Raw genomic sequence first — 16,005 nt, 5'->3', positions numbered from 1 at the left:
TGAGAGGGGTAAGATATAAAAGAGATCTAAGGGGCAAAGTTTTCACACAGTGGGTGGTACGTGTATGGATGAGCTGCCAGAGGATGTGGTAGAGACTGGTACAATTGCAATATTTAAGAGGCATTTGGATGAGTATATGAATTGGAAGGGTTTGGAGGGATATGGGCTGGGTGCTGGCAGGTAGGACTAGATTGTATTGGGATATCTGGTTGGCATGGATGGGTTGGACCAAAGGGTCTGTTTCCATTCTGTACATCCCTATGACTCTATGACTCTTGTCAAGAGGAAGAAAGAGGCTTATTTAAAGATGAGATGTGAAGGCTCAGTTAGGGTACTTGAGAATTAAAAGCAAACCCGGAAAGACCAAAAGAGAGAGCTAAGAAGAGCCAGGAGGGAACATGAGCAGTGTCTGGTAGGTAGGATCAAGGGAAACCCTAAAGCTTCCTATAGGTATATCAGGAATAAAAGAATGACCAGAGTAAGATTAGAGCCAGTTCAGGATAGTAGTGGGAAGTTGTGCATGGAGTCTGTGAAGATAGGAGAGATGCTAAACAAATATTTTTCATCAGCATTTACACAGGAAAGAGAGAATGTTGTCAAGGAAAATACTGAAAGACAGGCTGTTAGACATGACAGGGATGAGGAGAAAGTGAGGACTGCAGATGCTGGAGATCAGAGATTAAAAATGTGTTGCTGGAAAAGTGCAGCAGGTCAGGCAGCAACAAAGGAGCAGGAGAATCGACATTTCGGGCACACCCTCCTCATTCATCTTCAGGAATGAGGAGGGTGTGCCAAACAGGCTAAGATAAAAGGTAGGGAGGAGGGACTTGGGGGAGGGGCGTTGGGAATATGATAGGTGAAAGGAGGTTAAGGTGAGGGTGATAGGCTGGAGAGGGGGTGGGGGTGGAGAGGTCGGGAAGAAGATTGCAGGTCAAGAAAGTGGTGCTGAATCTGCAGAGGAGATGACGTGGGGGTGTAGTGAGAGAGGGACTCACTGAGATCCTTGTAGAGGGAGGAGGAGAGCTTCTTCAAGGAAGGCATCCTCGCAAGAGGATTTGCAGTAGGTTCATAAGGAGGAGGTGTAAAAAAATTAAAAATAGATAAGTTTCCTGGGCAAGATGGGATTTATCCTAGTTTTCTCTGGGAAGATAGGGAGGAGATTGCAAAGCCTTTGGCTTTGATCTTTATGTCAGCATTGTCTATATTAATAGCGCCAGAAGACTGGAGGATAGCAAATGTTGTTCCCTTGTTCAATAAGGGGAGTAGACACAACCTTGGTATTTATAGATCAGTGAGCCTTACTTCACTTGTGAATATAATATTGGAAAGGATTATAAGAGATAGGAATAATTTGATTTGGGTTTGTGAAGGGTAGATCATGCCTCACAAACCTTTTTGAGTTTTTTGATCAAACAGGTGGATAGCGTAAAGCAGTTGATGTGGTGTAGATTGATATCAGTAACGCATTTGATAAGGTTCCCCATGGTAAATTATTGCATAAAATACACAGGCATGGGATTGAAGGTGATTTAGTGGTATTGGCCAATTGTAAGAAGACAGAGGGTGGTTGTTGATGGGAAATGTTCATCGTGGAATTCAGTTACTATTGGTGTACTGCAAGGATCTGTTTTGGAGCCACTGCTGTTCGTCAATTTCACAAACGACCTGGATGAGGGCATAGAAGGTTGGATTAGTAAATTTGCTGATGACATTAAGGTCGGTGGAGCTGTGGACAGTGCAGAAGGATGTTGCAGGTTAGAGGGACATAGATAAGTTGCAGAGTACTGGGCTAATGGTAAGATTCTTGATAGAGTTGATGAGCAGAGATACATTGGTGTCCATGTACATGGATCCCCGAAAGTCACCACCCAGGTTGATAGGGTTATTAAGAAGATGTACAATGTGTTAGCTTTTATTGGTTAGAGGGATTGAACTTCGGAGCCATGAGGTGATATTGCAGCTGTAAAGAACTCTGATGTGGCTGCAATTGGAGTTTTCCATACATTTCTGGTTGCTACATTATAGGAAGGATGTGAAAGCATGTGAAAGGGTGCAGAAGAGATTTACCAGGATTTTGCCTCATATGGAGGGAAGGTCTAATGAAGAATTACTTGAGGCTGTTTTCATTAGAGAGAAGAAGGTTGGGAGGTGACTTAATAAAGACATACAAGATGATCAGAGGATTAGATAAGGTGGACAGTGAGAGCATTTTTCCTTGGATGGTGATGGCGAGCATGATGGGATATAGCTTTAAATTGAGGGGTGATAAATATTGGACAGATGTCAGAGGTAGTTTCTTTACTCAGAGAGTAGTAAAGGCATAGAATGCCTTTCTTGCCAACTTTAAAGAATTCAAATGGTCATTGGATAAACGTATGGATGATGATGGAATAGTTAGGTTAGATAAGCTTCAGATTGGTTTCACAGGTTAGCGCAACATTGAGTGCCAAAGGGCCTATACTGTGTTGTAATGTTCAATGTTTTATGAGGTGAGGAGTTAACTGGCCCTGATGGAACCCAAACCGAGTGTCAGTGAGCAAGTTATTGCCATGCAGATGCTGCTTGATATCTTGACATTGACACTTTTATCACTTTACTTATGATTGAGAGTAGACTGATGGATTAGGTTGTTAAGTTAGATTTCTCCTGCATATTGTTTTCAGGGCATCCACATTGTCAAGTGGAACAGCATACTGGAACAGCTTGGCTGGAGCTGCAGCAGGTTCTAGAGTGCACACATTCTCTGCACTATTATCACACATTTTTCAGGACCCATGGCATTTGCAGTATCTAGTGCCTTCAACCATTTCTTGATATCATGTGGAAGGAATCAAACTGACTGAAACCTAGCAATTGAGATGTTGGAAGACACCAGAGGAGTTCAAGTCAGATCACCACTTCTGGCTGAAGATTGTTGTGAATACTTCAGCCTCATTTTTTGCACTGAGGTTCTGGATTCATTGAGGATGGGCATATTTGTGAAGCATCCTCCTCCAGTGAGTTTTTTAAAAATTGTTTTTCACCATTCATGGCTGAATGTAGCAGTGCTGCAGAGCTTAGATTTAATCTGTTGGTTCTAGGATTGCTTAGATCTGTCTATCACTTTCTACTTATTCTATTTGGCAAGTAATCATTTTTTTATGGTTATACTCGTGACGCACCTCATTTTTTGATTATGCCTGGTTCTGCTCTTGGTAAGCCCTCCTGCACTGTTCACTGAACCAGGGTTAATCCCTCAGTTTAATGACAATGTGGGATATGCCAGGCCTTGAAATTGCACATGGTGTTGGAGTATGAACTTGCTGCTGCTGATGGCACAGAGCTCCGCATGGATGGCCTGTTTTGCATTGTTAAATCTATTTGAAGGCTTTTCTATTCAGCACCGTAGTAGTGCCACACAATAAGATGTAAGGTATATTCAATCTGAAGACAAGACACCATCTTCACAAGGATCATGTGTAGTGGCCTCTGTTACTGATGCTGCCATGGACAGATGTATTTCTGGCAGCCAGATTGATGAGGCTGAGATCATAATTAACCCATACACTGGTTCCCACATCAGCTGCTCCAAATGTCAGTAAGGAGCTCTTAAAAAGTTTGCAGAGTCTTCTTCATGATCGAATTTGCTGTTGTTTTCAGTGTTGTCATCAATCTTAAGTGGTTTTATTCCACTTTTGATATTTTAGCAATTGACATGACTGAATGATTTGCTAGGTCATTTCAGAGTCAACCACAATGCTGTGGGTCTGGAGCTCTCTGTAGGCCAAACCAGAAAGGTCTGGTAAGCTCAACAGGTTTTCTTCTCCAAATATGTTATTACAACAATTAATGGTCATCATAAAATGCCAGATTTTTATTGGATTAAAATTCCAATCTTTGCTCTGGTGGAATTCAATCTCAGGCCTTCAGAGCATTACACTGGTGTTCGAATTACTATTCTACTATGCCATCAAATCCCCGACGTAAAAACAAAAGTGTGGAAAAACCCAGCAGCTCTGGCGTCAGCGATGAAGAATCAACTCTGAATCCAGTATGACTCTTCTTCACCTGCTGAGTAGTTTCAGCATTTATGTTTTATGTTGTCACTTGCAATGAAAATGAATGTTTAACATTATGCATGGAATACAATTCTAAGAGTCTACTGAAAATAAATCACTGATGTCAAATCCTGAAAAATGCACCTTTTAAAAAATGTATTCACAGACAGTACTGAAGGCACAGTACAAACCCTGAGATATCCATGATCTGTGCACACATGCATGTGTTGGCGGAAGTGGAATATCAGGAAAACAAATCTTATTCAAGTTCAGAGAGTCCATCAGAGAAAATATACATTTACAGAGAGCTGTTTGAATAATTCTTTTACTGTGCCTCGCAGATCTGCAGAAAAATATTTTAAAATGTTGGTTGTAATCTCCCAAATGTGATTTGTTTATTTTGCCCATGGTTTCCCTGGAGAGGCAAGAAGCTATTCCCTTCCTACAGCTGCAACTTCTGTTTTTTTCAAACTATGTCAGCATGCTGATAGATTTAATAATTAAGTGTTTCATTACTGCAAAATCATGGTGTCATCACAGCACTGCAATTCTGTTCAGATTTGTGTCATTAGTCTGTTCGAACTTAACAAGACGGGAGTATTAAATCCTAAAATAAACATTTAATTACTCCCTGTTTGGAATTTTAAGTACCACGTCTGTTATAATTATAATGCATAGTCATTTCCTAATAAAATGCTCTAATGTGACCCAGAAGTAAAGCAGCATATCTTCAATATTGTCCTATTACAGTCATTACTAAAGCTCTGCAGAAACCACCTCAGTCCCACTGGATCTGCACTAAACATACACCATTTACTGAAAATGGTCATTGAATTGAAAAAGTGGAACAGCTTCCTACGACTAAATCATTGCTTTATAGGAAATTACTGTTCTTGTACATTGTTACATGTCTGTAAAGTTCAGTGTTATCCTTTGCTCCACCCTTTGTAGGCTTAAGTGCTCCAGTAAAGTGGTAATGGTGATTATCTTCAGGATTTATTACAAGTTTGGGGCTTGAAAATACAGCTGAATAATGGGAAGTTTTGCACTAACTGCCTGACATTTTGAATTGAGCGACTTTGAAATAAAAGTAGACTGTATGGCATTTTGGAGTGAATTTTAATATCCATCAAATAAGTGACTACACCGCAAGAGAAATGAAACATCATAAGCTGCTCAGTATGTGCATCAAAGACTCCATGGCAAACTCAATTCACCTTCATCACATGCCTTTTGTTACTACTTCAGAAGAGCACCCATTCTACACCAATGTGAACCAGTTGATTTCTCATGCCAGTGGTTAACACTGCTGCCTCACAGAGCCAGGGACCTGGTTCGATTTCAGCCTTGGGCGACTACCTGTATAGATCTTGCACATTCTCCCCATTCTGTGTTGGTTTCCTCCAGGTGCCCCAGTTTCCTCCCACAGTCCAAAGATGTGCAGTTTAGGTGAATTGGCCATGCTAAATTCCCTACAGTGTTCAGAGATATGCAGGTTAGGTGCATTAATCAGGGGAAATGTAAAGTAATAGGGTCGGGGAATGGATCTGGGTGGATTACTCGTCAGAGAATTTGTGTGGACTTGTTGGGCCAAAGTGGCCTGTTTCCATGCTGTAGGGATTCTATGATAACCTGCAACAATTCCATAACTGACAAATTAGTGTGTCTATTTCCACTCGAGGTGGGATTACCAATACCAACACTATGTCACCTACATCGATTATAGGAACTTTCTGATTCATTACATCCAAGATAGATACCAGCACAGACTACATAAATAAATTGCAAGCACTTAGTAGATGTCCTTCCCTCTTCTCAAAGGCAAAAATACTGGGCAGATAGTACTCACGCAAACTGCCTGTATTTGTCAGGTTTATAACTTTTGTAAATCAGACACAAATGTTTTCTTAATTTTCCCAGATGGCACTGTTTACAAACATGATTTTCTCTAGTTCAGTTTATTTCAGCCAGTTAGAGTACCATTTGTCCAGTTGGTCATATTCCTCCACATTCCAGCTCAGGTAGGAGAATGGATGCAGAGTTAAATTATAGAATCTGCGTCTAGGCTTGTGGGTAGTTTCTTTTTATTTGTTGATATAAGGGTATCGCTGGATAGGCCAGCATTTATTGCCCATCCATACTTGTTCAGAGGGCACTTAAGAGTCAACCATTCTTCTAAATCATATATAGGTCACTATAGATGAAGATGGTGAGCCAGATGGGCCACCATCAGACAAGCTTTTCTTTATTTCAGACTTTTGTCATTGAATTCAAATTCCACATCTGCCAAGGTGAGTTTCAAATCCAAGAACCAGAGCCTGGCATTCTGGATTATTAGTCCTAGGACATTATCATTACACCATTGTCCCCACTGATTATGGGAATGAAGAGCTGCATAGACATGTATATAAAATTTGTTAAAGCTGGAATTTTGTATTGACATGCTCCTGTGGATAATGCTTTACAACAGCATATAGTGACATTAAATGACACTACCTACTGCAACAATTGACTTGTTGTTTTCCACAAATTAATTCTTGTGGTATGTCTCTAATAAAAGTACATGCACATTGATAAATTTCTAAGTAATAATCACTTTGAATCCTAGTTACAGCAACCTGGGTTAATTTTCCACCACTAAATTATGAAGAAGGGAGGTGGCAGGAGGTAGGGTTTGTCAGTTGAGACGTAAATCTTAGAGGACTTGCACTGAACAAATGCAAGATTTAGAGATGTCTGCTCTGAACCTTGGTCCACAAAGACCTTTAATCCAAGTCTCTTTGCTCATCTTTCTCAAGTCTTGCAGTACTATGTGGTGCAAAACAATTCAATTTAGGTAGACAATAAATGTCAGCATAGGAAGAAAAGGAAAAAAAGGGAAAGAGAGAGCGGACCAGTTTCAAGCTAATATTGACTGCATTTCATGTGCAAAAAAGCTATAATATGAACTCTCCAGAATCTGGTTTTGTGCCTTTGTACCAGAGAAATGGACAAAAGCATAACAAATTGAACAGTAAAATTGTCTAGCCAAAGTACCCGATCAAATATAAATTCAAGAATAATTATTTTATCGTTGATTATGCTTTCAAGATGCTAGGTTTCCTTTCCTTAAGAGATTAGATCATTTTGCGGTTTAAAAATCACACTGACTTCAGCTAGAAAGACTGCAGTGTAAAGACTCGAGTGCCTTTGCATTTTGTCAATTCATATTAGTTTCAAAAGTTCCAACCGAAGCTGTTATGTCTACAAATGAAAAATTATGCAACTGCACCAGGTATTTTACAGAATGGGTAAACTGCAGTACTCCCAGAACAAAAGATATTCCCACAGTTATGATAATGTTAAACAGGGACTATCAATATTGGACTTTCACCGTTTGATCTTAAGAACCTTCATAGACTAATTTGATTTCTAATGAGAATAAATACTGATCTAAAGTAGCTGTTGTGATCACCTTAGCACAGATACAGAGAAGTCCAGGGAGTATCATGGAATAAAGTTGTCATAGCCTGACCAAGCAGTTGGGATGCTCTCTCATTTGACAGAGACAATTGGTGATGATGATTTCATCAAAAACAAGGAAATTAATTCAACTAAGTCAGTATCAAGGCATTTGCAAACTCATGTTTCGTTGATACTTGTATGGTAAGTAAACAAATTGGGAGCGGAAGATTGCCTGCAGAGTATTCTACGTGGGAATCCAATGGAGCCATACTCAGGAATATGAATTTTATTTCAGTAGTTTGCTTAGTAGAGCAGAGAAAAAAAGACATATGGAGATATAACAGAACCTGGAATGTTTGCTGTCTCTCCTCCTGTTTCTCTCATTCTCTGAAGTCAGTGCTCAGTGAAAAAGCAATTTGAGCAAACTATCATTCAGTGAAATATGAGAATTCTACAAAGTACACTGCTATTGAGACAATAAGACAAGAAGCTAAATAATCACGGGCTGAGGTTTCTCTCTCAAAACAAAAGAACTCCGAATAACTTTAAACTATGTCTGTTCTCATGTTCTTTTATGTACTCGGCACCTTCATATCTGTGGGATGATCGAGGCTTCATTGTAGCGATAATCATGAAAGTATATTTACAAATTCAACTAATATTATTATTCTGCCTAATTTTTCAATATAATACCACTGTGCTTGATCTCAAAGAACAAAACAAATTTCACAGGATTTCAGAACTACATTGTGAGAACTGTAATTTTCAACACAGAGTAAAGGTTTTACATCCTATCAACTTATTGAATTCTGACCAAGTAACTTGATGTTATCAAGAAAAGAAAGCTCCTTTATTCTGATTTGGTTAAGTACTTTTAATTGAAGTGTGATAGCTCTGTGATCAATAAGAAATAAGGTGTGTTTATTGTGACTGACAGAGGGGGTGAAAAGGAAGATAGCAGAAGCCCCTCCTCAACTGGTCTCAATACCAAGTAGTGCCATTAAGGATTGAATGGCATCATAAATTTCACACTGGTGTAGGTGACAATGTTATTGACTCTAAATCAGTTGAACTATTATATTGTCAATAGAGCTATTACTGCCAATAAATCTCTATTAATTGATGGAACCTTAGTCCTTTCAAAATGGATTTCCCAAGTACATTCTTATTTGACCAAAACACAGGTTTTTGTTTCCTGTAAATAATAAAGTTTAAAACTAGAGAAAAGTTAGTCAACTCAATAATCTAATTGGAATTGGAGCTTGGACTTCCCTCTAAAAACAAGAGATTAATATGTTTTATATGAGACCTGCACTAAACACATTTTCAAAACCATTTGTAAAGATCCCCATGGAAAACAAAGAACTGAAAGGTAAATCGTTTGTTGCTTGGCATGTATCTCATCAGCACAGAGACTAACAGTACACATGAGAACTAGAAAATAGATATACCATCTCAGCAAAGTAAAAATCATTCTGCAGCCATTCCATGGAATATAAAATTAAACAATTACCAATCTTTGTAAAGAAAAACAATGTCGTTTCAGTAAAAACATTCATTTGCCTATTATCATATTGATTGTTAATTCATGGAACTAAAGCAAACAAGGTTTGCTAAAGTGATACAATTAACTTCACCCCAAGAATATTTTTAACATTAGAACATCAGCTTTCCACTCATTTACTGCGCATGTCATCACCAGAATTGCAATTTCACTGTGCAATTTCACTCCATCCAACCTTGATAAAGACATTTGGATTTTCTGAGGAGGAAATGTCAAGTTCTCCTTCTGCTGAAATGAGGGTTATAGACAGAAAGCTCAGAAAGATGCCACGATTGAACTATCCAAATAATGTGATTATATCCCTTCAAATATTGATCCAATTGTCTTTTAAATGCATGCAGGTTTGCTCATTGAGCTGGAAGGTTAGTTTTCAGACGTTTCATCACTGTACTAGGTAACATCATCAGTGAGCCTCCGGACGAAGTGTTGTCCAGAAGCTCATTGAAGATGTTACCTTGTATGATGATGAAACATTTGAAATGAACCTTCCAGCTCAGCGAGCAAACCTACATCCAGAACCTTAAGCTGAACTATAAATCTTCTCAAAATGTGCTCTCTTCTAAATGTTCCTCTGTTACGAGTGAAACTGGCTCCACTTCATTTTAGATGGATGCACATCAGAACAACTTGCTGTGTAAAAAAGTTCTCTTCTTGATTATATTAAACTTGTGCCCTTTGCTTACCAACTCTTCATCTACTGGAAACAATACTCAGTCAACATCCTTCATGATTTCAAGCAGCTTTATCAAATTTCTCATAAGCTGTCTTTTATTCAGAGGAAAACAAAGCTCTAGATTTCCAGTTTCTTTGCATAACAGAAGTCTCTTCTCTCTGATACCATTCTTGAAAATCTCCTCTTCAGTTGTTCCCAGACTTTTGACATTCTTCCAAAAATATGGCTCCCAGGATTGAACATAATACTCATAATGTGGTTTAATATTAGAGATATATAGATAATCAATGTGTGGTTCCTTTCAAGATTTGACCACTATTTGCAAGTGGAAAAAGAATATGTATTCACTTTCATGTTTGCCATTACTTCATTTTCATGCTCTTTGTTGATTTTTAAAAATCTCCTCTGTGCTTCGATATGATTGTTCTCCATTATATTATTAACCTTCATTTATGATAAGCCTCCTCTTTACTTTTTATCTTAACCTCCATTTCCTTTTTCATTGGGGAACTCCCTTTCCTTTTCTTTCATCTGAACCTATCTATTCTGATGCGGAGGCAATTCTTGTATGAAAGCCTTCATTACTCAAAGAAGATTCTGCCTGTCACTTCTCGAGACTTCTCTAACTGATGAAGAAACATCAAATAGACTTTGGAGAAGAATGAAGAAAGGTGCTTCAGTAAGAATATCATGCCTGCATTGATTTAGTTTGTTTAATAGTCTAAATGCCAAAAAAAAAATTTAAGATAATGGAAAGTTTTTGCAGTCAACAATATGGATAATTGCTTCCTTTTATGACAGATCAGATGTCAACGACCACAGTACATTATCACAGCCAAATGCTGACCTGCTCTAACCAGATTTGTTTCCCCACAGGAATTTGACAAAGTTACTTGTCTATCACTGCTGTGTAGAGGCACGCGTGTTGATCAGAGTTTACTTACATCATGCCATGTCATAAAGTGATTTGCATGGAGAAGGTGTAATACTGGTTAGGCCCCAATCACAATAATTTTTTGAGGGGCTGATCATGTAGGCCAATTACGTTCTTAGGTTGCAATAGACTGATGTAAATTAACAGATTGATTTTGTTATAACAGACTGCAGTTTTATGCATGTGATATAATGACTAGTAGATAATAGCAGATTTGCAAACTATTTCAACAATGGTCTCTTATTATTGAATGGACAATATGCATTGACTCACATAGTATAATATATTTGGCTGTACTTCCAATACTAAAGCTTCCTCCCTGTCGAGAGCTAAAATGTAGCAGGATCTAAAAGCTACAAAATTTGGATGTGATGTAAAGAGTTAAAGTAGTCTTAAAGGGGTTATTAACTTTCATATGGATTGGGAAATGTAGAGTGGAATGTTAGACAGGCAGTCTTAAAGTTTTCCTCCTGGGTCAGGTGTGAGGAGTACAGTAATTTCCAACTCCTCAAAGCCAACAGAAAGGAACTTCCTTGGAAAGCTGGATTTTTGTTCTGCTGATCAGGTGTTAACTGGCATCAGGCTAGCTGCAGAAAGAAAGTGTTGAGGCAGCCATAGAGACCACTAAGGGTTGAGGCAGGTTGGTTAAAAAAAAAGCCAAATTGGTCCTCTTGACTTGTATCCTGGTTATAATAAAAAGATTCAGGCCTCTAGTCCTCATCCCTCATATCTCTCTCATCACAGGTACACCTGATGCTCCATCTATGGCAACTTATTGGTCCCACAAACCACATGGTTCCTCACACCCTCTATGCCAACCTGTCTACACATACTTTATAATCCTTCATGCACTCCATGCCAACCTATATCCCACCTTCCTTCCCATGGCCCTTCAGGTGTTCCATGCTAACCTTACACTAACCCATGCCCCCCACCAAATTTTTTTTTGCTTTTACCAACCTTTTCCATGATAGGCTGATATCAGGAGTTGTTTTGTAATGACATTAAGTTCTAAATAATTACTTCACAAAATCTGATGTTTAAAAATGCTCTTATTGATAAATCTCCCTCAATACATTTAAATCTCCACAACCACTTAATCTCTCAGACAAAACCAACAAATAGCGTCCATAGCCCCACATCAAAGATAGCTCATCCATTAATGACCATTTACAAGAGGGGATGAACAGGATTGTAAGGCAAAGGTTGTTCTATGGAATTCATGGGTTTGAATATGTTGGCACTATGTTGGCATAGGGCCTATAACGGGCCACTGAGATGATTGGGGACCAATATTATCTCTTTCTTTTTCAGTGCGCAGACCTCTGAACTGGAAGTCAATGTATCACACAGTGAACAGTATGCATGGAACCTCGGAGTGGTTGTATGGCCTTGCAGCTAAGGGAGAAAGTCGGAGTTGCGTTGGCATGAGGAGTATGAGGGACAATTGGGATAGGCGGTGGGGTATAGACTAACATGGAGGCTCTGAACAGCTCTTGACAATAGATGGGCATGATGAGTTCAACTGGGACAATGTTGTACAATACCAAACTGTGTATTTTAAACAAATGTATTAGCACACAGAAATCTCCATTGCTGTTTCCAAACTGTTTCCACCGGCAGTGGGACCTATCACTATTTTCTCCAAAGTCTGGAAAATTTCTTGACTCCGCACACTTGATTTGATAGCGCAAACCCAGACCATTGCAACTGAAAGTGAGAAACTTGAATCACGTGCTAAGTCTCTATAATTTGGTAAGGCTGGCTTCATGTGACTGCCTGTCTACAGCAAACTGAGCAAATCTGTTATAGGATAAAACAGCAGAAGATCAGTGGGAGGCGTTTAAAAAATAATTTAGTGTGATCCTGAACCATTTTATACCCCAAAGCTGCAAGAGTTCTCTCTGCCAGAAAAGACAACTATGGAGAACGAAGAAAGTATGAAATTCCAGAGATAAAAAGAAGCTGTTGCCTGATGCATGGCAATGATTAAGAACAACAAAGGGTGAAAATGCAGATAGCAAAAACTACAAGGATAATGAAAAGAAACTGACATGGAATATCAAAATTTTCTTTTTAATAGTTACATTTGGGTTAGAAAATAAATGCTAGCCTGGAGTAATTTGATGATTTTAGAAATTGATAATGGTTGTATAGTCAAGGAAATTGAGGAATTGGTGGATGTGCTACTTTGCATGAGTATTTATAGCAGTGGATGAAGTCTGTACGGCAGATAAACCAAAGACATCAGTATCAAGAACTCACCAGAAATAATGGGAGCAAATTAACAGTAATTAAGAAAATAATGTCACTGGAGAGTAATGAACCCTCTGGAACAGAAGGCTTTCATCCAGAATTTTAAAAGAAGTAATTGAGAACTTCGCTGACATCCTGCTTTTAAAACACACTTCAAAACATGCCCTAACTATACACTTTGGAACTTCTCTCAATCCATGAATGGTTCCTCTTGTTTGTAAATCTATGCATACCATGCTTTGAAAGGTAAGGGAAGGAAACCAGAGAATTATAGACAAGTTAGTCAAATAGTCTGGCAATTCCTCGAGGCTATAATTCAGGATAGGCTGACTGAACATATTGCAAATTTGCAGCTGCTCAGTACCACGATGGATCTATAAAGGGAGCTCCTGTCTGATGAATTGGTTGAGATTCTGAAGAGGTGATGAAAGTAGTGAACACAGGAATATTTATAGATTATATTTAATTGGACTCCCACAGGGAATTGATAAAGTTCCTTGTGATAGATTGAGAGCGAATGTAAAAGCTCATGGAATTAAAAGCAAATTATTGATCTGGTTCAGATATTAGTGGGCAGCAAGAGATTGAAAGTAGGGGTAAGGAACAAATACTCTGACTCACAGGATGTGACTTGTGGTGTCTTGGAAGGATCTGTGCCTTCAACTATTCATCAGCTTCATGATAACCTAGTCTGTGGAATAGAAAGCCTCAGATCCAAAGTCACTGAATGTAAAAGATGGATACTATATCATTGATGGAAGTATAATGTTGCAAAGATTAAGTGATTGGGTAAAACTGTGTCAAATGAATTTCAATCTATGTAAATCTGAGGTTATCCACTTTGGACTTAAAAATAACAAATCACGGCACGGTGGCTCAGTGGTTAGCACTGCTGCCTCACAGCGCCAGAGACCCGGGTTCAATTCCCGACTCAAGCGACTGACTGTGTGGAGTTTGCACGTTCTCCCCATGTCTGCTGGGTTTCCTTCGGGTGCTCCGGTTTCCTCCCACAGTCCAAAGATGTGCGGGTCGGTAAATTGGCCATGCTAAAATTGCCCGTAGTGTTAGGTAAGGGGTAAATGTAGGGGTATGGGTGGGTTGCGCTTTGGCGGGTCGGTGTGGACTTGTTGGGCCGAAGGGCCTGTTTCCACACTGTAAGGAATCTAAAAAAAAACTGGGGAAAGCTGGAATCGGTAGTGTTTCAAAGATACTTTGATCCAAGGTAAATAAACCATTAAAATGTTCTATAGAACATGATTATTGAGATTGTTGGGTTGCTGGTCTTTGTACTTAGAAGATGAGTAATCAATGTTTCAGCTATGAAAACATCTTGTTATGCCATATCTTGAGTACTGAGAGTAATCGTAAGCACCACACCTTGAAAGGTTATACGGGCCACAGAGGGACCAATTCCAGCTTGTGAGAATGATAACTGGACTTCAGTTTTATTATTCATAGAAATTATGCAAACAAAGGTTGTATCCCACAGAACTTAGAAATTTAGGAGATGATTTAATCCAAGTTTTTAACATGTTAAGGAAACATCGGGAAGACGGGGAAAAAACTATTTCTGCTGGTTGGAGTTTAACTAGGGGCCATTGTCAGAAAGTAGAGCCAAATCTTTCTGGAGAGAAATTAGTAAACAGTTCACATTAAACATGGTATCAGTAAACCATACAGGGCAGAAAAGTCATTCTGACATATTAAGTGTGTAATGCCAAAGCTACAGTACACCTGGGTTAGTTCCACTTCCCAGCATTAGGCCCATAACTTTGAATGTTATGAAATTTCAAGTATTCATCCTGATACTTTTAAAAGTTTTGATGTTATATGCCTCTTGTACCTTCCTAGATATTGCAATCTAAACCACCATCACTCTGTGGGTAGAAAAAGTTTCCTCATATCCCCAATAAGCCTTCTGCTTATCATTTCAAAATTATGGCACTTGCTATTGACCCTTTGACTAATGGGAGCAACAGCTTTCCATGCTGTCTTTGCACCCCTAAAGTCTTACACCCCTCTATCAGGGCCCCCTCAGTCATCACTCCTCTGAAATGCTCCATAGCAGGCAACATCTTGGCAAATCTCCTCTGCAGCTCCTCTGGTGTAATCACGTTCTCACTATGGTGCCATGTTTGGCATCCACCGTGGCCTAACCAAAGTCTTGAACAGCTCCAACTCAATCTTCCTGCTTTTGTAATCTATGCCTTAACTTAAAAATGCAAGTGTTATATATGCCTTCTCAACAATCATATTAACCCACCCTGCCAGATTTGTGGACAGGCACCCAAAGATCCCTCTGAACTTCCTGGTGTCCGGCCATTCATTGAGTTGTCTCAATAGTTTTTCAGCCATCTTCCACAAACAGCACTTGTTGCCAGATCAATTGCCAAAATTAGCAATGATTTGATGGATTCTTTGTCGTTAACCTAGGGAATTAATGATCGAATGAACCATCCAACCCAACTTTGGGTCTACTACATAGATGACGCCTTTGTCATCACTCAATGAAACAAATTAGGGGAAACTTTCATGACCATCAATAATACCCTTACACTAAAGAGGAGGAAAACAACAACAAACCACCATTCCTAGATGTCGCAGTAGAGCATCAGCCAATGGGGCACTTCAAACCAGTGTCTACAGGAAAACAATACATACAGATCAAATACTGAACTACAGAATCAATCATCCCAACACCTACAAACAAAGCTGCATTAGGACATTATTTCAATCAGCCACCAGACCGTACAGCACAGAGGAACTATGAAGAGCAGAGGAAATCACCTATACAGTTTATTCTAAAAGAATGGCTACCTTTTGAACACAGTCCTCCAATTTCTCAGCAACAAACCCAAACAAGCCCAGAAACCCTAGCCACTCTTCCCTATGTAAAAGACAACTCAGAAATGGCTGTCAGAATAGTCAGACTTCTTGGCATCATGGTGGCCCACAAACCCACCAACAGCAGCTAATGAACTTGAAAGACCCTATACAGACAACAAGCAAAACTAATATTATTTACATAATGCCTTTCAAGAACTGTAACAGACACTACACTGGGCAAACAAGCAGAAAACTAGCTACCAGGATACAT

This window comes from Hemiscyllium ocellatum, chromosome 2 (genome assembly GCF_020745735.1).
Source record: "Hemiscyllium ocellatum isolate sHemOce1 chromosome 2, sHemOce1.pat.X.cur, whole genome shotgun sequence".
Classification (NCBI taxonomy): Eukaryota; Metazoa; Chordata; class Chondrichthyes; order Orectolobiformes; family Hemiscylliidae; genus Hemiscyllium; species Hemiscyllium ocellatum.
This window is presented reverse-complemented; position numbering follows the sequence as displayed.